We start from the raw sequence: 20,939 nt of genomic DNA, 5'->3' as shown, positions 1-20,939 counted from the left end.
TTCTGCATCCCCAGTTAGTCCTTTTTTCTATAAAAAGTTTTGAAGGACAAGATCTGATGAGCTTCCGGGTTGCTGAAGCTTTATTCCGGGTTAAGCAAAACTTTGCAAGGAAGTACAGGCCCCATAAGGGGAACTTTTTAACTAATATGGGAAAGCCAGAAGTTAAAAGAAAAGGTAGACAACCTACAACGAGAACATACAACTATGCACTGGGGCTTTGGGGAGGAAAACAATGGGGAAGATTGGCAACAGATGTTAGTTCAGGGTGAATCTTCCCCAGCAAAAGAAAAGAAAAGAAAAGAAAAGATGGACGTATTTGGCCATGTTAAAACAAAAAACGATTATGTGGCAAGAGAGGGAAATGTAAACACAAAAAAAGCCTATAGGCAAATGAGAAATGGGGAGAAAATACTTGCAATGCAGGTGACGCATAAAGGTTTAGCATATGTAATGAGCTTTTTGTAAATCAATAAGATGAACATCCCCAAAGAAACAAGGACCAAGGATTTGAATAGGTAATTTTGGGAGCAGTAAAACGAAGCTGCTAATCCACATATGAAAAGATACCCAACCTCTGCTGTAGGCAGGGCCAAGCATATTCAAATAATGTGGAAGCATCCTTTTATACCCACCAAATGGCACACATTACAGAAGGGCACACACTTGCGGCTGGGTGGGGTTTGTGGGAAAGGGCATGTTCATTGATCACTGATGACAAAGAGAATTGTTACAACCCTTCTGAAAGGGAATCTGGCAGCGTCCCCTCCAATAAGAAATGCGTTTTACTCTGGACTCAGCAACCCCACTACTGGGACCTCAGCCCATAGAAACCCCATCTCCGGAAGGAGGTGAAGGCATCCATGGCGGGACTAGAGAAGCGAGACGCTGGGGATCGAAGAGGAAAGCCTGTCTCTGGGTCGAATAAATGCTGGTCCGCCCGCTTTGTGAATTCTTGGGCAGCCATTGCAAAGAGCGAGCTAGACGCCCTTCTGGGGGCCTTGGTCCAGCGTCCTCACCCTCGGCTGCCTATCGAAAGCCCCGGGGTGTTTAAAAATCCGCATCTTCAGGCCACACCCCAGAGCAGCCTAATCTGAGTCCTGGGGCGAGGGCAGGGATATTTTGTAAAGCTCCCCGATGTGAGTACAAAGTGCAGCTAGAGTGGGACCCACTGCTTCGGAGGGATTTCTGTGACACGGAGAGAGAAAGGAAAGGGGCAGAGCTGTGAGTACAGAGAGCCCCAAGGGGCAACAGCCTCTCATCTTGCTTTATCAAGCCGTGTGCCAGGGACCCTTCCAGGCATTTAATCCTCTTTTTTCTTTCTTTCTTTTTTTTTTAGGAAGATCAGCCCTGAGCTAACTGCTTCCAGTCCTCCTCTTTTTGCTGAGGAAGACTGGCCCTGAGCTAATGTCCATGCCCATCTTCCTCTACTTTATATGTGGGACGCCTACCACAGCATGGCTTGCCAAGTGGTGCCATGTCCACACCCGGGATCCAAACCGGCGAACCCCGGGCCGTCGAAGCAGAATGTGCGCACTTAACCACTGCGCCACCGGACCGGCCCCAAATATTCCTATTCTTATATGTGTAATACTTCTACACACTCTTATATATAGTATTGCTATATAAAATATTCTTAAATATAATATTTATATATATTTCTATATATGTGATATTCCTATATATAACATTTATAAATATAATATACTCATTTATATACATATGTTTCTATGTATAATATTCCTATATAAACATTTATGTACATATTCTTATATATAATGACATTCCTATATATATTCATATATACATAGTATCCTTATATACAATAGTCCTGTGTATGGTATTTTTTCGTATTCCTATACATCATACCTCTATTTAAGTAATATTCATATATGTTATTTGTACCATGCTTTTTCAGCTGCAAACAGGCCTTCCAGATGGCTGAAGCCGTGATTACGTGAGCTGGAGGAAGATCTCCAGGGTTTTGGGGGCCTGGCAGGTGGGGTCAGAGGGGGAGAGAAGACGGGAGAGAAGAAGGAACGTCAGATGAGATGAAGGGACGGGGACGGGCCTGGATGCTCTCCCAGCCCAGGGGGATGCAGGCCTGGGGCGGGGGCTCCTGGGACGGGCCCAGAGCTGCCCAGCACGTCCCCGGACCAGCAAGGGGCTCCTCCCAGCTCCTCGAGGAGGACGAACGGGGGGCTGAGAGCAGGGTTCCCCAAACAACCTTTGCCCCCCGGGGTGCAGAATAACTGTATTCAGTCAAGCAGAGTCCTCATTTACCCTTCGACCTTGTTCCCAACACAGACACAGAGGAACACCAGTTAATCTTGTTAATTTGTATTTTCTTGTTTAACCTGAGGGGTGACTCAAGGCTCACAAGGATTTCCGAGCTTGTTTTGGAGAAGAGAGAGAACGCCTTCGAGGAAGTCATGATCTCCAGATAACCAGCACTATTGGTCCCAGAAGTCAGGTTGCCCAAGGGCTCATCTGGAGTGAAAGGAACACAGACTTGCCCTCTGTTTTCTGAAACTCCTCCTCCCAAGATCCTTAGTGCTAAAAACCCCCTGCTTTCTTCTCCCTTAAGGCAGATTTGGGAGAATCAGTCCTCCCGCCTTCTTCTGGCCAGTCTGAATAACACTCTCCATCTCCATTCACTGATGGCTCAGCGACGGCTTATTGCATATCAGGCACAGAACTTGAGATGAAGAGTTTCTATATCAGTAGGTTCTTCTCTCATCATCACACAAGGGGCTTCCTAGTTTTTCTGGAATCTTCCTCGAAGGGTCCAGGCAGCCTGTGGTGGATGATTGCAAAAATGTTTTCAAGTCTCCTCTCCATGGAGAGAGGGGGCCTCTTTCTCACTCTCCATTCTGGGCTGACGTGTTACTGACTTTGTCCAACAGAATGCGGTGGAGATGACCGTGGATGAGCCGGCACTCGAGCCGCACGTGTTTTCTCTTGATCTGTCTTGCTGTCTCGTCCGGCTTTGTGGTTGTTATGTGCTCAGCACTGTGGGGGTGGTGTGTAGTGACACAGATTTCATAGCAACTAAGCAGGGCCATCACTAGCCCTTAGAACGTCTTTGAGCAGATTAGGAAAGGTGTCCCTGGGGCTGGTCCATGGTGCAGTAGTGAAGTCCAGCGCACTCTGCTTCCACAGCCCGGGGTTCACAGGTTTGGATCCTGGGCACAGATACACACTGCTTGTCAAGCCACACTGTGGTGGCATCCCACATACAAAATAGAGGAAGACTGGCACAGATGTTAGTTAGCTCAGGGACCATCTTTCTCAAGCAAAAAATAAGAGGAAAGTTGGCCACGGACGTTAGCTTAGAGTGAATCTTCCTCACCAAAAAAAAAAAAGAAAGAAAAAAGAAGAAGAAAAGAAAAAGGTGGCCCTTCTTTGAGACACTTTACTTCTATTTCTCAGAAAATTGTCGTAATGATACTGAACCTCTCAATCTCAAGTCTGTGCACCCGATGCACCATCAGTGAATCATTGAGACACTGGTGCTGGGAGATGGAAAAAAGTTTATTCAAACTGGTCAAAATGAGAAGGCAGGAGGATAGGTTCCCTGAAATCCACCCTAACAAGAGAAGAAAGCAGGGGGGTTTTGTAGCGCTAAGGGGCTTGGGAAGTGGAGCTTGGGGAGAAACAAAGGAGAAGTCTGTGTTTCTTTCACTCCAGATAAGCCCTTGGGCAGCCTGACTTCTGGGCACGAACAGCACTGGGGGCTGGTTATCTGGTGGTCATATCTCCCTTGAAGGTGTTCTTTTTCTTCTGCAAAACAAGCTCCTATGTGACCCTTGAGTCATCCCTCAGGTTAAACAAGAAAATACAAATTAACAAGATTAACTGCTTTTCCTCTGTGTCTATGCTGGGAACAAGGTCGAAGGGCAATCATGTTAATATTTACAGTGACCTCAGGTACCCAACTTCAATAACATCATAATTTTGTTAACACAGGACATTTTACTATCATCTGCTGGATAATGGTTAAAAAACATGAACGGATACAGGATGTCCCCCATGTAAATGGTGCCCTCTAGAGTTGTTCAGTGTCCAACCTGAACAACCATACCTGGAGACCCTGGGAAAGCAGGAGCTTTGGAGTCAGACAGCCCTGGGTTCAAACCCCAGCTCTGGCATTGAAGGGCTGAATGGACTTGGTTAAGTGCCTTTATCTCTTTGAGCCTCAGTTTGTCCATCTGTAAAATGAGATCCAAGTGATGTGAGGAATTTTAGGAGCCCAAGCACCAAATGCATTTAGCACAGTGCCTGGCACATACTGACCCTCCATAAATATCAGCCACTAGTCACAGTAAGGGGTCTATAGCTATAAGAGTTCTTGCAATTGCGTTTGCTGCCTCCCTCTGCCTTCACTTCACACTCTGTCCCCCACTCAGCAGTCACAATGACCCCTGTTGAGACCTAAGTTCATTACGTCTCTCCTCTTCCCACAACCCTCCTGTGGCTCCCGTCTCACTCGGAGCGAAAGTCAGTCTTTGCAGTGGCCCACGAGGCCCCATAAGATCTGTCGCCCTGCCTAACGCCCCCATTTCATTAACTGCCACTCTTCTCCTACTCACTCTACTCCACCCGTTGGCTTCTTGTCACACCGTCCTGCTTCAGGGCCTTCGCTCCTGCTGTTCCCTCTGCGTGGAACGCCATTTCCTCAGCTGCTCCCACGGCTGGCTCTCGCTCAAATGTCGTCTTCCCTCACCCCCCTATTTAAAATTCCAAACTAGGGGCCTGGGGTTCGCAGGTTCGGATCCTGGGTGTGGACATGGGACTGCTTGGCAAGCCATGCTGTGGTAGGCATCCCACATATAAAGTAGAGGAAGATGGGCATGGATGTTAGCTCAGGGCCAGTCTTCCTCAGCAAAAAGAGGAGGATTGGGGGCAGATGTTAGCTCAGGGCTAATCTTCCTCAAGAAAAAAAAAAAAACAATAAAATTCCAAGTTATTCCCCTTCCTACCCAGTCCTAGCCCTTCCTAACCTCCTCCCCTGCGTTTGTCGCCATCTGACATTCTAGACCTGTGCTGTCCAAAACGGGAGCCATCGAGTACCCGACACTGGCGAATCCAAATCGAGATGTACCACACATACAAAATACACTCTGGATTTTGAAGATCTCACATGAAAAAAAAAAAGAATGCAAACTATCTCAGTGATTTTTATGCTGATTACACGTCAGAATGGTAATATTTTGGATGTGTGAGAGTATTCGTTTCTTATCGCTGCTGTAACAAATTACCACAAGTCTCAGTGGTGCCATAGAAGTCAAACGGGTTCTCTGACGGTTCTGGGGGTCCAAGAGGAGTCCTACAGGGCGGACACCAAGGTGTCGGCAGAGCTGTGTTCCTTCTGGAAACTCTGGGGGCGGGGGAATCTGTCCCCTTGCCTTTTCCAGCTTCTAGAAGCTTCCCACTTTCCGTGCTCGCACCTCCATCGCCTCGCTCCGGTCTCTGCTCCTGCCATCGCATCCCCCTTCCACTCGCTCTCTGCCGTCCTCCCCCCTTAAAGGACCCTGTGGTTACAGCGGACCCACCCAGGTGACCCGGGGCAATTTCTCCTCCTCCACCTTCCTACCTTAGTCGCATCTACGGTCCCTCTTGCCACGTGAGGTCGCACACCCACAGGGCCACGGAATTAGGACGTGGACATCATCGGGGGCCATTATTCTGTTTGCCGTAATTGGGTTAAAGAAAGTGTATTATTAAAATTAACTTTTCCTGTTTGTTTTTATTTATTTTTTAGCATGGTTACCAGAAAATTAAAAACGACCTGTGTGGCTTCCGTTCTGTTTCTCTCGGACAGCACTGCTCCGTACGGTTTGCTTGTCTGTTTATTATCGGTCTGCCTCCCGCTAATAAAATGTAGGCTCCCAAAAGACTGGGATTTTCTTTGATTTACCACTATCTCCCTGGTGTTAGTGCAGTTCCTGGCACATAGTAGGTCTTCAATACCTGTTTGTTGAGTGAATAAATATCAGGGATGTTTTTCCTGATGCCCTCTCTCTCTCATGAACTCTCAGACACTCCCTACTCCCACCCCAGCCCTGGGGCTTCCTACTCTTCTCCTAAGATCAGGGATCTAGGGTAGAAACCAGATCGGGCAGGAGGAGGAGAGATTTGGGACAATCCTGGAAGGCTTCCTAGAGGAGGGAGTAAGACCGGTAAGAGAAGGAATCCCAGGTCAGTCAAGGTCTTCCAGAGGATGACGCTCTCCCTCCGGGATGTGAGCTTGGCTGTTTCCATGGTGATGGACGCCAGGCCCCCACCTCCTGGTCCAAAATGCTGGAGATGTTGGGAGGCTGTGGGTTGCCATGACGACCCACATCCTCAGGATGGCAAGGTCTGTTCCGGCCAGATGCCCTTCGCGTGGAATTAGAGGGATGTGGGATAAAAATAGCAGCTCAGGGAAGAGCTGAGCGTTCCAGATCCAGGCTCTCCCACCCTCTCCGCTGGCCGGTTGCCATCACCGGCAGTCCCTCCGCTCTCGGGCCCTCAGTCCTCCAGCTTCCGTCCTAATTAACAGGCATTTCAAAATGCAGGGAGATGATTGCTCCAGCGGGCTGGCTCCTCAGTGCCTTGACCTCTTCTCCTCGAGAGACCTTGCCCCATCCCCGTCACTCCCTCCCTCCCCTGGTCACAACCAACAACCACACTCGCTCCCTCCACAACCTCAGCTTCAAGCGACCCACACCAGCACCACCACCTGGACGTGTCCCGCTCACTCTACGTGGGGTCCTGACTCCAAACCTCCTTCAGCCCCACCAGGACCTTCTTTCCATTCCTCTGACCGCTTTCCACCGTCTCCCCGCCGCCGGCTTAGAGCCGGGCCATATTTACCATCCTTTCCTCGTTCCTGCCCCCGCTCCCTCCATCCCTCTCACTCACCGGCCTCGGAGGGAAGACCCCCGACGGGCCACCTCCATGGGCCGCACACGCTCTGCTGGGAGGCTGGAGAAAAACCGGCCACCACCACGTTGACAAGTCTCACTTCAGCTTCAGGACCTTGAACTTCAGGGGGCCCTAACGTCGTCTGGCAATTCACTCTTACAGCCCTGGCTCAGTCGCTCTTCCAGCACCCCCCAAATTTTGAGAAGTTGTGGTAAAATAGCCATCACATAAATTTTACCATTTTAACCAGTCTAAAATAGGCATTTCAGTGTCATTAAGGACGTTCACAGTGCCGTGCAACCATCCCCACTTTCCTTTCCCAGAACTTTCTCATCACCCCCGACAGACACTGTCCCCAGTAAACATCAGCTGCCCAGCCCCTCGTCCCTCCAGCGGCCCTGCAATGGCGAATCCACTTTCAGTCCCTACACATTTGCTTCTTGTGGCTATTTCATGTAAATGGGATCATATAATCTTTGCCCTTTTGTGGCCGGCTTATTTCACTTGGCACAATATTTTCGAGGTCCCTCTATGTTGTAGCGTGTGTCAGAATTTCATTTCTTTTTTTTTTTTCCACCGAGGCATTTTATTTGTGTGTATGTCTCACATCCCTAGAAAAGAATCCCAGGGCTTCCCCTCCTGTGTGTTTTTGTCTTGCTTCCTCTTGGCCCATGTTGCCAGCTGTGGTCATTGGTACAATGAGACCAAACCAATTGGATGGGCCAATGAGGTCCAGGACAATTTTCCCAGCTCTGTGGTCATTAATGATTTCAAATTCTCCAGCACAATCCCGCTTCATCATCACCATTAAAAACTGGAAGATGAGTTTGGAGCGCAGCCTAATGAGAACCTGGCACGTGGCTCTCTTTTGAGCCCTGTGGATGCTCTCGGGCTCCTGAGAGCACAGGCCAGGATGTTCCTGCAAGCCTCGCGGTAGCGCAGAAAGATGGCAGCCGGATAATATTCCATTGTCTGGATATACCGCGTGTTGTTTATCCGTTCATTCATCGACAGACGCTTGGATTGTTTCCTAGACTTTTCAATAACTTCTCCTCACTCCTGGAGCTCCTACAATTTGTCCCTTCCTGCTCAGGCTTAGTGGGGACCTTGCTGCCTACTTGCCTGAGAAAAGAGAATCCATCAGAAGAAAATATTCTGGGACTCCTACTGCCCACCCACACACCTTTCCTCTTAGTGCTTGGTGTATCCATTAGCTGCTGCTGTGTAACAAACAGCCCTGAAACTCAGTGGTGTAAAACAACCCTGTGATACAGTCCTGGATGCTCTAGGTCGGGAATTTGAACAAGGCACAGCCCGGACAGCTTGTCTCTGTCCCCTGGCTTCTGGAGCCTCAGCTGGCAAGACCTGCAGACCCAGGGGTGACTCGATGGCTGGGAACTATACCAGCTGGAGGAGTCTTCAGGCACGTCCAGCAGTTGGTGCTGGTGGGTGCCGGCTGGAACCTCAGCTGGACTGATGGCTGGAGCAGTTCCATGGGGCCTCTCCCGGTGGCATCTCTGTGTGGGTTAGTGGAGCTTCCTTGCGGCGTGGCAGCTGAGAGGGACCGGCCTGGGGAGTAAGTAGGAAGTGCCTGGTGTGGATGATGGTGTCTTGGAAGCTCACCTCCACGGTACTTTACAGGTCAAGGCGGTCACAAAATGCTGCCCAGGTTCAAGGGGAGGGAACACAACCTCACACAAAACACACTCAAGGGGAGGAATGTCAAGGTCACACTGTGTACGTGGGACGGGAGAGATTGGTGGGGCCGTCCTTGGAAGATGCCGCTTCCCTACTAAAGATGGACAGGGGCCAGCCCAGTGGCACAGCGGTTAAGTTCACACGTTCCGCTTCTCTGCAGCCCCAGGTTCGCCGGTTCGGATCCCCGGTGTGGACATGGCACCACTTGGCAAACGCCATGCTGTGGCAGGCGTCCCACATAGAAAGTAGAGGAAGATGGGCATGGATGTTAGCTCAGGGCCAGTCTTCCTCAGCAAAAAGAGGAGGATTGGCAGCAGATGTTAGCTCAGGGCTAATCTTCTTCAAAAAAATAAATTAATAAAAAAATAAAGATGGATGATGCTCTTGAGCCCGGGACCTTTCCTCCAGCCCCCTCGAGGACAACGTTCCAGCCATCCCCCCCCCCAACCCCCCGTCTCCTCTGCTCCTCCTGCAGAATCTAGGACTCGAGGTCACCCCCATCGGTGCACAACTGCTATTTGACCCTCTCTGAGCTTTGCTACCGGAAAAGTGGACTCCCCAGCCCCTCTCTCCCATCCATCCTTTATTCTTCTCCGCCGAACGTGTCGCCATTTGACACCCTCGAATTCTCCTCGCCTCTGTCCATCCTGCGTCTCTTCCAAGAGGACATCAGCTCCACGAGCAGAGTTGCCATCACGTCCTCAGCACCCGCGTCTCACCCGTTCAAATTCATCCATCATGTTCTTTAAAAGAAATCAGCCAGCACCTGCCGTGAAACGAGTCAGCAGCTGGAAGTGGTGTTCCGAGGACCATGGGGAGGCGTGTGGGCCCCTTGGCTGGCTCCACGCCCCGCCCGGCTGCCCTGCACTCTGCACCCTGGACGCTCATTCCGCATCTCCTCTGAGACTCCCCGACGCTGGACCCGCCCCGGGCCAGCCCTCGCCGTGTTTGATCTGCCCACTTCAGAGCTGTCCCCTCGGGCCTGCCGCCCAGCAGAGGCGACTGGAGCGGGGCGTCCTCCCCAGACGGGCCTTTGAGGGTGGGATGAAAGAGGCCGGGTGGGGAGCTCGGGAATGCAGGCGCTGGGCCCGGAAGACGTGTACACTGACGGGAGGCAGAGAAGGCAAGCTTCCTGGCGAAGCCAGACCATTTACTGAGCACCTGCTGTGTACCCAGGCATGTGCTGGGCAGTGCTGGGGACATAGTAGTGACTGGCCCTGCCCTCAGGGGGCAGTGGGAGGGATAGGCCAGTGACTGGACAGTGACAGCCTAGAATGAACAGAGTTGGGAGGGGGTGCTTTATGCAGTCAAGGAGGGCTTCCTGGAGGAGGGGGTGTTGAGCTCCTCACGGAGTCTATGACGCCGGTGGAAACCTGCCTTTTCGGCCACATCTGATGACACTTTCCCTCGCTCCCTCAAATCTAGCCGCCCTGGCGTTTTTCCTGATTCCTGAATTCTCCGAGCTCATTTCCATCCTCTGAGCCATCACACTCGCTGTTCCCTCCACCTGGTTCTCTCTGCTCAGTTCCTCCGCAGGTGAGCTGCTTCTCCTCATTCAGATTGCAGACCACTTCTTCTTGCAGCATTTAACTCTTTTTAAAAATGTCCTTGGGGGGCCAGCCCCATGGTGTAGCGGTTGAGTCTGGTGTGCTCCGCTTTGGCAGCCCAGGTTCGTGGGTTCAGATCCTGGGTGTGGACCTACATACCACTCGTCGACCCATGCTGTGGCGGCATCCCACATACAAGACAGAGGAAGACTGGCACAGATGTTAGCTCAGGGCAAATCTTCCTCAGCAAAAAAATAAATAAATACAAATGTCCTTGGGCCAGCTTCAGTGGCCTAGTGGTTAAACTCTGTGCACTCCACTTCAGCGGCTTGGGTTTGGTTCCTTGGCACGGACCTGCATCACTCCTCTGTCAGTGGCCATGCTGTGACCATACATACAAAAAGAGGAAGATTAGCAGCGGATGTTAGCTCAGGGCGAATCCTCCTCAGCAAAAAAAAAAAAAAAAAAAAAAAAAAAAGTCCTTGTTTCCAGTTTCTATTGACTCCTTTGTTTTCTGCCTTCCCAGCTGGGACGTGGCCTCTCCTCACCCCTGCTCCCTACCCGCTGGCAGGGAGCCTGACGGAGAGCCGATGCTGGGCAAATCTCTGTTACAGGCGGGAAAGAAGGAAGCAAGCCACTATCTGTGGGATAAACGGCAGTCTGGTGAAGAGGTGGGTGAAGGGGGTTCCAGGCAGAGGGAATGGCATGGATCAAGGTGTGGAGCAGAGAGACAGCTGGTGTTCCCGAGGCAGGCGCAGGGCTGGAAGGAGGAGCTGGAGGAGCAGGAGGAGGGAGGCGAGGCGGGAGGATGGAAGAAGAGGTTGAAGATTGAGTGGGAAGGAGGGGGGGGCGGAGAGGGGAGGGAGGGAGCAGAGGAGGGAGGAGAGGAGAGGGGGATGGGGGTGCAGGATGCGGGACCTGGAGCTTCTGTCCCCCCGCAGGCAGGCGGGTCAGAGGCTGCAGGGTCTCACTGGGCCCCTCCCACGTGGGGGCGGAGGTGGCCTCACTGCCTTCCTGGGCTGCCAGAGGCCGGGCCTCGCCTCCCAGAGCCTTCTACGGGCTTCGGGCTTCGTGCAGAACATTCCACTGCAGGACCTTCTGGAACAGGCTGTGACGGCTTGGCAGGCCCGTCTGGTCCCTGCTCCCAGGTCACTGCCCCAGCCTCCTTGTCGCCCAGGCTCACCCTCCTCCGTGTCCCTGTTCCCCACAGTAGCCCGAGGTGGTACTTTTTATAGAACACTTGAAAAACGGTTAATGGGAAACTAAAGGCACATGGTCCAGATTTCTTTTTTCTTTTCTTTTTTTTTTTTGCTGAGGCAGATTCGCCCTGAGCTGACATCTGTGCCAATCTTCCTCTATTTTGTATGTGAGCCCCTGCCACAGCATGGCCACCAACGAGTTCTGTAGGTCTATACCCGGGATCCAAACCCGGCTGGCAAAGCAGAGTGCGCCAAGCTTAACCACTAGGCTCCCAGGGTCGGCCCCCTTGGCCCAGATCTCTGAAGGTGCAGAAGGGGATGCAGAGAAGGCTGTCTCCTCTCCCTTCACCCCGGGGCCCCTCCTGGGAGGCCCTGGGGCTGCCAGTCTCTTGGGTTTTCTCCCAGATGGTCTGTCAGATGTAAGCACAGCCAGGGAAATATTCTTTAGGGTAATTACAGGACTCTGCACCTTATTTTTTCTCTTACGAGTCGATTCAGTTACCTGACGTAGGTTTATTGAGCACCCACTGGATGCCATGAGCTGTTCTAGGCACTGGGGATGCAGCAGAGAAGACAGCAGAAAAATCCCCCGCCCTCATTGGAGCTGACATTCTAGTCGAGGGGGAGGCGGGACGGGCGGCAGATGCATAAAATGACGAGCGCATGTTAACATCACCCAGTAAGTCACATGGCACAGGATGCGCATTAATAAAATATAAAGCAGGAAAAGACGGTGGAGGGTTGGGGAGGTAAGTTTCTATTTTCTTACAGGCTGGTCAGAGATAAAAGGTGGCATTTGAGCAAAAGCCTGAAGGAGGCAAGTCATATGATTATCTGAGGGTAAGGGTGGAAACAGTGAGGTGAATAGCAAGTGCAAAGGCCCTGGGGTGGGAGTCAGTCTAAAGTGTTCCGGATCCAGGAAGGAGAGCAGTGTGAGGGAGGGGGAGTGTGGCAGGGTGGTGGATACGGTCCTGAAGAGCCTTGTCCGAAAGGTAGCTTCTGCTTTCTCATCTCGGAGACAGCTGGGGCTGGCTTGTGAAAGTTTGTAAGCGCTCATTGCTTAACTTTGGGGAATTGTGCAAGCTAGTGGTTAAATATAGCCAGTACTAAAAATTAAATTGTGCAAACAGAATTAAATAAATGGTATTAAGCAAAGACAATAAGCAGTCAAAATTTATCCCTCCCAAATTATTGTGCTACGTCTGACAGCTATCTCCGGGCTGGAGGTTATTTGCGTCTATGGTGTCTACATATTACATGAGGGCGGACTATTGTGGGTCTCTCTCGAACTCTGCACTGAAGGCTGTCACGTGGGTAGCTTAAAATCAGCCATAGTGGGGGGCAGGCCGGGTGGCTTAGTGGTTAAGTTTACGCACTCCATTTCAGTGGCCTGGGGTTTGCAGGTTCGGATCCCGGTTGGGGACTTACACACCACTCATCAAGCATGCTGTGGCAGCGACCAACATACAAAACAGAGGAAGATGGGCATAGATGTTAGCTCGGGGCCAATCTTCCTCAGCAAAAAAAAAAAAAAAAAAAGAAAAAAGAAAGAAAGAAAGAAAAAAGCAGTATCTTGGAAGTGCAACAAAGCAAAGCACGATAAAGTGACGTATGCCTGTATTTGCACCGTGGACTTTGGCAAATGCTACAGATCAGGACTGTGTTTTCCCCCAGAGGGCTGGCGGTTAAATTTCTACTGGAATCCCATGGAAGTGCGTGCGTAGAGATCCAGCTCGTTCTTTGTAGAGCTGCCTGGCACCCCGATGCATGCATGGGCCATCACGTGCTCCACGGGTCCCCACCTGCTGAGCACTTAGCTGGCGTCCAGGCTTCGCTATCACAACAGGGCTGCGGTGGCTCCCCCGTGGGTGCCTGAGGCTGTGGAACAAATCTCTCTCTCGGACTGCTGTGTCACAGGGCGCGGGAGTTCCAACGAGAGTGCCTGTCGCCTGATGCCTTTCCAGGGGGCCAGACCCACTTCCACACTCACCAGCGCTCGGGGCAGAGTGCAGAGCCTTCCTCTAAAGACACGGTTTGTTTGTGACGCTCTGCTGCTGAAACACTTTGATGGCTCCCACGGCCCCCAGGACAGGGCCTTTGGACTGTCCCAAGGCCCAGGCCCTTCACGGTGGGGCCTTGTCCATTTGTCTCACGACTGGAAGGTTGCCCCACGACCCCAACAGGACCCCTTGTCAACTCCACGGTACAGCCACCTTGATAACCTGACTCTGTCTGCTGAAATGGGCCATGATCCCCGCCACTCGTGTTTGCTCCTGGCTGTCCCTTCTCTGGGAGCCCACTTCTCCGTGTCTTATCCAGCTAACTCCCTCTCTGTCCAGTCAGCCCCTTTCTGTTTCAAGAGGCTGAAATCCCCCCTGTAAAGGGCTTCCGCAAAATCCAGAATCAATTGGCCCATCTGAGCGAAAAATTGTCGAGCTGGCTGGCTTCAGGTGTAGCTGGTTCCAGGAGTTTGCAAGATGTGTGAGGCCAGTCTTGGCCTGTCAGCTCTGTTCTCTTCCCCATCGGCCCCATTTGGCAGCCTCAGCCTTTAGAAATCCCCCTCACGGTCACAGGAGGCCAACAGCTGGGGTGGGCGGACGGAGGGTTCCAGGCAGAGGAAACAGGCTGCTGTCTGTTGAACCGGTGTTAGAACCCAGATCCTGGCTGGGCCTCATGAACAACCTGGGGGCGACATATCATCCTGCAGGCCTGACTCCAAAGAGAGGGCATGCTCACCTGCTGAATTAGGAATAGCTGCTTGAGGGGGCTGGCCCGGCGGTATAACATTAAGTCCGTCCCTGGTGTCACTCACAGCTTCTCCCCTGACTCTTTCTTTCTTTCTTTTTTTCCTGAGGAAGATCACCCCTGAGCTAACTGCTGCCAATCCTCCTCTTTTTGCTGAGGAAGACTGGCCCTGAGCTAACACTTGTGCCCATCTTCCTCTACTTTGTATATGGGACGCCTGCCACAGCATGGCTTGCCATGCGGTGCCATGTCCACACCCGGGATCCGAACCGGCGAACCCCAGGCCGCCGAAGTGGAATGTGCGCACTTAACCACTGCGCCACTGGGCCGGCCCCTCCCCTGACTCTTTCAAGACTTTGCTATGGGACTTGGGACTCAGTTTCCTTGTCTGTACAAGAGGGCATTGGACCTGCTGTTTCTTACACTCCCTCAAATTCCACGGGCCTAGGTCTTACTTGAGCCCAAGGTGGCAACCCCTTCTTGCTACCCCTTCCACCCCAAAATGCTGACCCTGTCCCCCACCCTCACCCTGGGCTGAAGTGCAAATTCTGACGCGTCTCAGAGGCGGCCCCGGCCCCCAGCCCTCTCCGAAAGCCTGACAGCGCTTCCAGGACCTTTCGCCCGGATCCGGCCGGCTGCACACAGCAAGCGGCGTTGCTCAACCTCGAGGACGCCTCCAGCCCCGGGCTGTCTGAGGTGGCAGTCTCCAGACTCACCATGTCCTTGTCCTTCAGGCCAGCCGCCCTCAGAGATGACGCCCACAGAGTCATGCCAATGACTCAGAACTGACTGTGTCCCTTACACCAGGGCTCTCTAAACGGAAAAGCTAATGAGCACAGGGACGAAAGCCCCCCAGCATTGCCATCTCTTATTATAATGCCCTGGCCTGTGCTAAGGGCTTTTGTCATATGTGGTTTTTTTTGTTTGTTTGTTTGTTTTTTGCTGTGGAAGACTGGCCCTTAGCTCACATCCATGCCCATCTTCCTCCACTTTATACGTGGGATGCCTGCCACAGCATGGCTTGCCAAACAGTGCCATGTCTGCACCTGGGATCCGAACCAGCGAACCCCGGGCAGCTGAAGCAGAGCGTGAGAACTTAACTGCTACGCCACCAGGCCGGCCCCTGTGGTTTTGTTTAATCTTCCTGCTCCCTCTGGGGTGAACACTCCTTCCGTCTTGTGTCAGACATGAGGACATGGGCCTCAGAGGTGGAATCCTTCGCCCGGGGTCAGCTAAGGAGCGTGATGGCGCGTCTCACTGAACTTGCTGCCCACGGCTTGACCATTGTCCTGTCCTGCCTCCCTGGGGCATCAGATGTCTTTCTATCCAGGTCACTCGAGCCCTGGGATGCCTGTAGTGTCCCAGGGCAGGGCCTGGAGAGCGGGCAGGGGCAGCTGCCCCGGAGAACAGCTCCAACGGCCTTGGCTGGAGCCGGGGGAGAGCAGGGAGGGCGCAGCCCCTGACACCCCGCTCCGGGCCTCCAGGGCCAGAAACCTGAGTTAGTGTTGTCCCACAAGCCGCAGGGGCCTGACAGCCGGCAGCTGGGGGAGGCGGGGCCGGGCGGCCCAGACAAGCCAGCTCTTAAATAAATAATCAGAACGGGAGGAAAGGAAGATCTGAGCCCTGCGCAGTCCTCCAGTCCCCAGCCAGGCCAGAAAACCCTCTCCCGCCTCTTCAACCCGATGTCCCACCTCCTCCTTTCCTTCCTGTTTCTAAGCGTCAGCTCCCATTCCCAGAGTCCCTACTCTGTGCCTGGGCCCGAGCAGGGCGAAGCTGGGGACACAGTGGTGGTCGGGATGGCTCCCACCCCCAGACGGTGACCACCCCGAGTGGGCAGGACCGGGGTGGGGGCGTCCGGGGGGCCGGAGGAGCCTGGGGGACACCTGACCCAGCCTGGGGGTCTGGAGGATTCAGGGATCCCTGGGTCGAAATCTGAAGATCTTGGCTAAGGCAAGAGAAACAGCAGCATTTTTCAATTGAATTGAAGACACTTGATACACAAGCGAATGTAGGTTTTGCTTGCAACAGAGTATGCGTGTCCGGATGTGCACGGAAGCACGGAAATTAAAATTTCACAAAATCATAGTTGCTTTTGCAACATCCTCTGATATTTAATGTTTTTTTAAAATTAACTGCTCGAGATTCACTTGTTCATTTCATGCCCTACTAATAGGTGGACACCTGAGGGTTTTTTTTTTTTTTTTTTTTTGGTGAGGAAGATTGTCACTGAGCTAACATCTGTGCCCATCTTTCTCTATTTTGTATGTGAGAACCTAACCACTATGCCACCGGGCCGGCCCCCTGAGGTTTGAAAATAGAGATGTGTGGACCTTGCTACGAGCCCCTGGACTCGAGTCAAAGGAGTGGAATGTTCTAGAATCAGCAAGGGTGATGCTCTTTAAGGCTGTTCACCGCTATTCCCATTCTCCTCTCCTTCTAGGCATGTGGTCGGATTTTACTTCTCTCCCTTCTGAGGTTTGACTTGGAGCCAAGGAATCTGCATTTTAACACGGGAAGTTTAAGAAACAGTGACGTAGGTGATAAACGCCATGAGGACAGGACGGAGTCCCCCTTGGCCACCACTGTGACCCCAGCAGGTCCCAGCACAGGGCCGGGCGCTTAGGTAAAATGTGTTAAACGAATGATTTTAGCTTTAGCCTTTGTATTTCTAACTACCAGATCTGGCTCCTGCCCACCACTCACCTTGAATTTTCCCCTCCAACCAAACGGAATGATCTTGGCTTCCTAAATTTCGCACTTCTGGGTCTTTGCCCTTGCTGTGCCCTCTGCCCGTACCCTTTTCCTCCTCCCTTCACTGGTCCACTCTGACATCCTTCAAAATTCAGCTCAGATGCCCCCTCCTCCAGGAAGCCTGCCCTGACTCCACTTCCCAGGCTGGGTTTCCCCCCTAGGCTCCCATTCCCAGACTTGCTCACTCTGGGTGGTCACCGTCTGTCTCCCCCACTGGACTATGAGCCCAGGAGGCCAGGTGCTGTGCCTGTCTCAGTCACTGCTGGTACCACTCGCACAGGGCCAGGCACACAGGAAGTGCTCAGAAAAAGTCTGCTGAACACGTTGATGGGAATCTGAGGGTGGAGGAGGGGCCACATCCTCTGGGAGCTCCTAATCACAGGTCTGATGGAGGAGGCTGGAGCCCGGGGGTGTCCTCTACCCCTTCCACTGTCACACCCCTGGTCCTCTTGGGGGGGGGTCACCATTCAGAGCAACACCCATATCTCAGGTGGTAAACTGAGGCCAGGAAGGGCTTCCCCGCTCCGTGGGGTCCAGATGCCCCACCGCTCAGCCCAGCCTCCTCCTGGCCCCTCTCACCTCCTTCCCGGAACCCCTGGCCTTTTTTTCTTTCCCAGTGATGAAATCTGAATCTGGGTTAGAGGTTTGGTTGCGGGTGGAGGGGGGTGACAGCTGGCAGAGACCAGCTGGTCTATTTTCCTGTCCCAATCTGAGAGGGCTGAGGGTGGGACACTCCTGGCCAATCCCGGACCAAACCCTCAAACCTTCCCTTCTTGGCCCAGACCCACCACACTCCCCACAGGCTCTGGGATTCCGGGGTCCCCTGAGTCCTGGAGCCACCTCCCCCCGCATCTCGTCTCCCCATCTGACCCCCCTGCGCTCAGCGTGGGTGGGCAGTGACCAGGCTGTGCCCAGACGGCACTCACACTGCCTGGGCCACTTCTCCACCCCATGGGGCCCCGATTCCCAGGAGGGCTGCCGGAAGCTTCCCCGCCCCCAGCCTGGCCACCTGCTGCCACAGCATCGGAAACCCAGCTGCTGGATCCCAGCCGGGGCCTCTCAGGCTGCTCTGTGGTCCCCAGGGCCTGACCACAGCTGGGGGAAGCATCGGCCTGTGAGTCTGTGTCTGAGGAACACACGGAAGAGGCTTTGTTACTTTGGCCTTAGATGTAACGTTGATGTCCGCGGGTGGTGACAGTTTAATGCGCCACGAGGCCGTGGTTCACCAGGCGCCGACTGAAGCATTGGACACATGAGCCTGACTCCCCCTCCACCATCCCTCAGGCAGATGCTCCCGCTTGCCGCCTTTCACAGCCCAGCAAACTGAGGCTGGAGAACGGGGCGACCGGCCGGGGGTCATTCAGCTGCGAAGCAGTAAGACAGACGATTCCACGGTGCCCTTGAGGGCGCGCAAAGCCGCAGCTTTCCTTCCGGCTGGCGACCACGTGGGGCAGATTCTCTGAATTTGCGCGCAGAGTCGGTGCCTCTGAAACTGAGGCTGTTTTATCACCGTCTGCCTTTCCTGCCAGATGACGTGGTGCCCACTCCTCTGCGCCCCATGCTTTCCTCCTTGTCAATATTTCTTGGACACCTGGTTTCTCAATATTCTTGCCCCCCGCCTCAGTTCCTCACTGCCTCATTCTCGGTGACGTCTCTTGGTGTGGTTTGTTGAGTGACTGAAGGAATGAATTATTGAATAGACCGATGCTCAGCTGGAGAGTCTGGATTGTATCCCGAGGAGAGCCACTGAGACCACTCAGAGGGGGCAGTGACCGGGTTACATCTGTGCTTGGGAATATTCCAAGGTCTTCTCAACTCTGGGGCTTTGCACATACTGTTCCCTTTGCCTGGAATAGTCTTTCCCTGGGCTTGGTCCAACCTCTTCCTATCCTGGCTGTGACGCCTCCTCCCCCAGGAAGCCCTCCCTGATGCCCAGGCCAGGCCAAGCATCTCTTCCGGGCTCCCCGATCCCAGCCTTGCTCACTCTGTGTCATCACTGTCTTGGGATGAGTCTGTCTCCCCCTCTGGGCTGTAAGTCCCCAGAGGACAGGGCCAGGAGGGTCTTGGTCATCACAGGGCCCAATAAATGATGGCCCCTTGCAGGAAATGTCTCTGCTTAGGGAGGAGCCAAGTGCAGAGGTAGCCGACGTGTCCCATAGGGGTTCAGGGGGCAGGCCGGGGTCAGAGACGCCTGAGTTCAAATCCCCTGTCCAGGTAGATGGTTGGGGTCACCACAAACCTTGTCTCCCATCTGCTTTCAAATCTGTAAAGTGGAAGAGTGAGGTCTCGAGGAACAGCAGAGATAAGATAACGGCTCCCAGCGCTTCCGCTCCTGACAGGGCTGGCGGCCTCTCCTCTCCGCACCTGTTCTTCCCTTCCACTAGAATGTTCTTCCCATATTGCCCCAGGGAGCTCCTTCTTGTCACTCAGGTCTCGCCACAAATGTCCCCTCTCTGTCGGACAACGCTTGCTCTCTCCAGCACTGCTCCCCGTTTGAACGCCCAGGTTCTCTCCTCGTCTCCCCTCACAAGGATGCTGGCAAGGAGTGGTGTCTGCCTTTTCCTTTTTTTTCTCACTTCTGAATCCCCAGCCCCTGGAACAGCGCGTGGCCCTTAGGAAGCGCTCGAGGAATGTTTGTAGAATGAAGGGAGCGCTCAGGAACGGGCCCCTCGTGTCTTGAATTAAGAGTCAGTGTGGGCACGATGGAACTTACGCTCACGTGGACTCTAGGACGCCTGAGGAAACTGACGCTCAGCCGATCAGTGGTGGAGGCAGGATTCGAACCCGGGTCTGTGCGACTTTAGGGCCCACACTCTCATCGTCTAGCACATAACCGCGCACAGCGGAGTTTAACACGCGTTTGTTGGATGAAGATGACTTCAGGCTAGGAGGGTTGGATGGGGGACGGGGCTTTGTGAAGCAGTTGCTGTCCAGGCTGGGAGGACTTGGGAGAGGAGAGTGTCCACGAGGCCACATGTGCCCGAGTGGCGGGTCCTTCGGAGTCTGGGCAGTCTCGGCTCGGCCTGGCCCCACTGCCTCAGATCCTGCAGGATGTCACCACCAACTCTCAGAGCTCCTTCCCAAGCAGGCGCAGGTCTGGAGTTGGCGGTGACCAGGCAGGAGAGCTCCCCACCAGGGCCCAGGAGCATCTGGAGCTGGTCCAGGCCCAAGCCATGCTCTTCAATAATTATAATAATAGCACAAGTTAACTTTACTAAGGGCTAACCTGTACGCTGTCTAAATGCTTTTCGGATGTGATCTCCCTTGATCCCCACAGCACCCAAGGACACGTGATCTATTGTTCTTCTTCCCATTTCACAGGTGTGGAGACTGAGGCTCATACAGGTCGTGACTTGCCTGAGGCCCCGAGGCTGCGCCTCGGAAGGAAGCTTCTGGAGGTTATCAGGAGGAAGCTTCTGAGGTTATCACTATCTAGAGTCTTTGAGCAAGTGTGAATACCTGAAACGTTATCAGAGAACAGGACAGGTGAGGAGGGAATCAGGGTTTCAACGCAGCTAGGAGGAGTAGGGAATCATGACCGATTGGCTGGAAACCACCCAAAGGACCACCAAGAGGGAACTGAGGGAAGTGGCGGAGCGGGCATGGTTAGCGCCTCCCAGGTGTGGCCTCAAGGCGAGTGACTTCCTCTGGCCATAAGTCCCAGTTTTGCCCATCTGGAGAATGGGTGTCATAGAGAGACCAACTCACCGAGCAGTGATGAAGATTCCAGTGAACCCACTCATAAGCATTAGTCAACAATCAGTGAATGTCACTTAAGATTTGTGCATTTCATGGCATATAAATTTTACCTAAAAAGAAAAAAAAGGACTGTGTGCAAATATTGAACTCAGATTAATAAATGCACGCTGAAGTACTTAAAAGGAAAGTGCACTGTGTCAACTTAAAAGGCAAATTCAGGGGCCGGCCCCATGGCCAACAGCTTCGGTGGCCCAGGGTTTTGCGGTTTGGATCCTGGGCACAGACATGGCATTGCTCATCAAGCCATACTGAGGCGGTGTCCCACATAGCACAACAAGGAGCTACAACTCGAATATACAACTATGTCCTGGGGGCGGCTCTGGGGAGAAGAAGA

At 53.1% G+C, this 20,939-nt stretch overlaps 1 long non-coding RNA gene across 1 annotated transcript; it reads left to right on the top strand.

The window, feature by feature from the left end:
• Positions 1-10,713: 10,713 nt before the first annotated feature.
• LOC138915742 (uncharacterized) lies at positions 10,714-20,722 on the top strand. The gene is made up of 3 exons (XR_011421928.1): positions 10,714-10,822; positions 16,536-16,718; positions 20,168-20,722. It is a non-coding gene; the product is annotated as an uncharacterized lncRNA (long non-coding RNA).
• Positions 20,723-20,939: the final 217 nt, after the last annotated feature.

This window comes from Equus caballus, chromosome 10, assembly GCF_041296265.1.
Source record: "Equus caballus isolate H_3958 breed thoroughbred chromosome 10, TB-T2T, whole genome shotgun sequence".
NCBI classification, from domain to species: Eukaryota; Metazoa; Chordata; class Mammalia; order Perissodactyla; family Equidae; genus Equus; species Equus caballus.
Note: the sequence above shows the minus strand (reverse complement) of the source record. Positions and strands in the feature narration are given on the sequence as shown.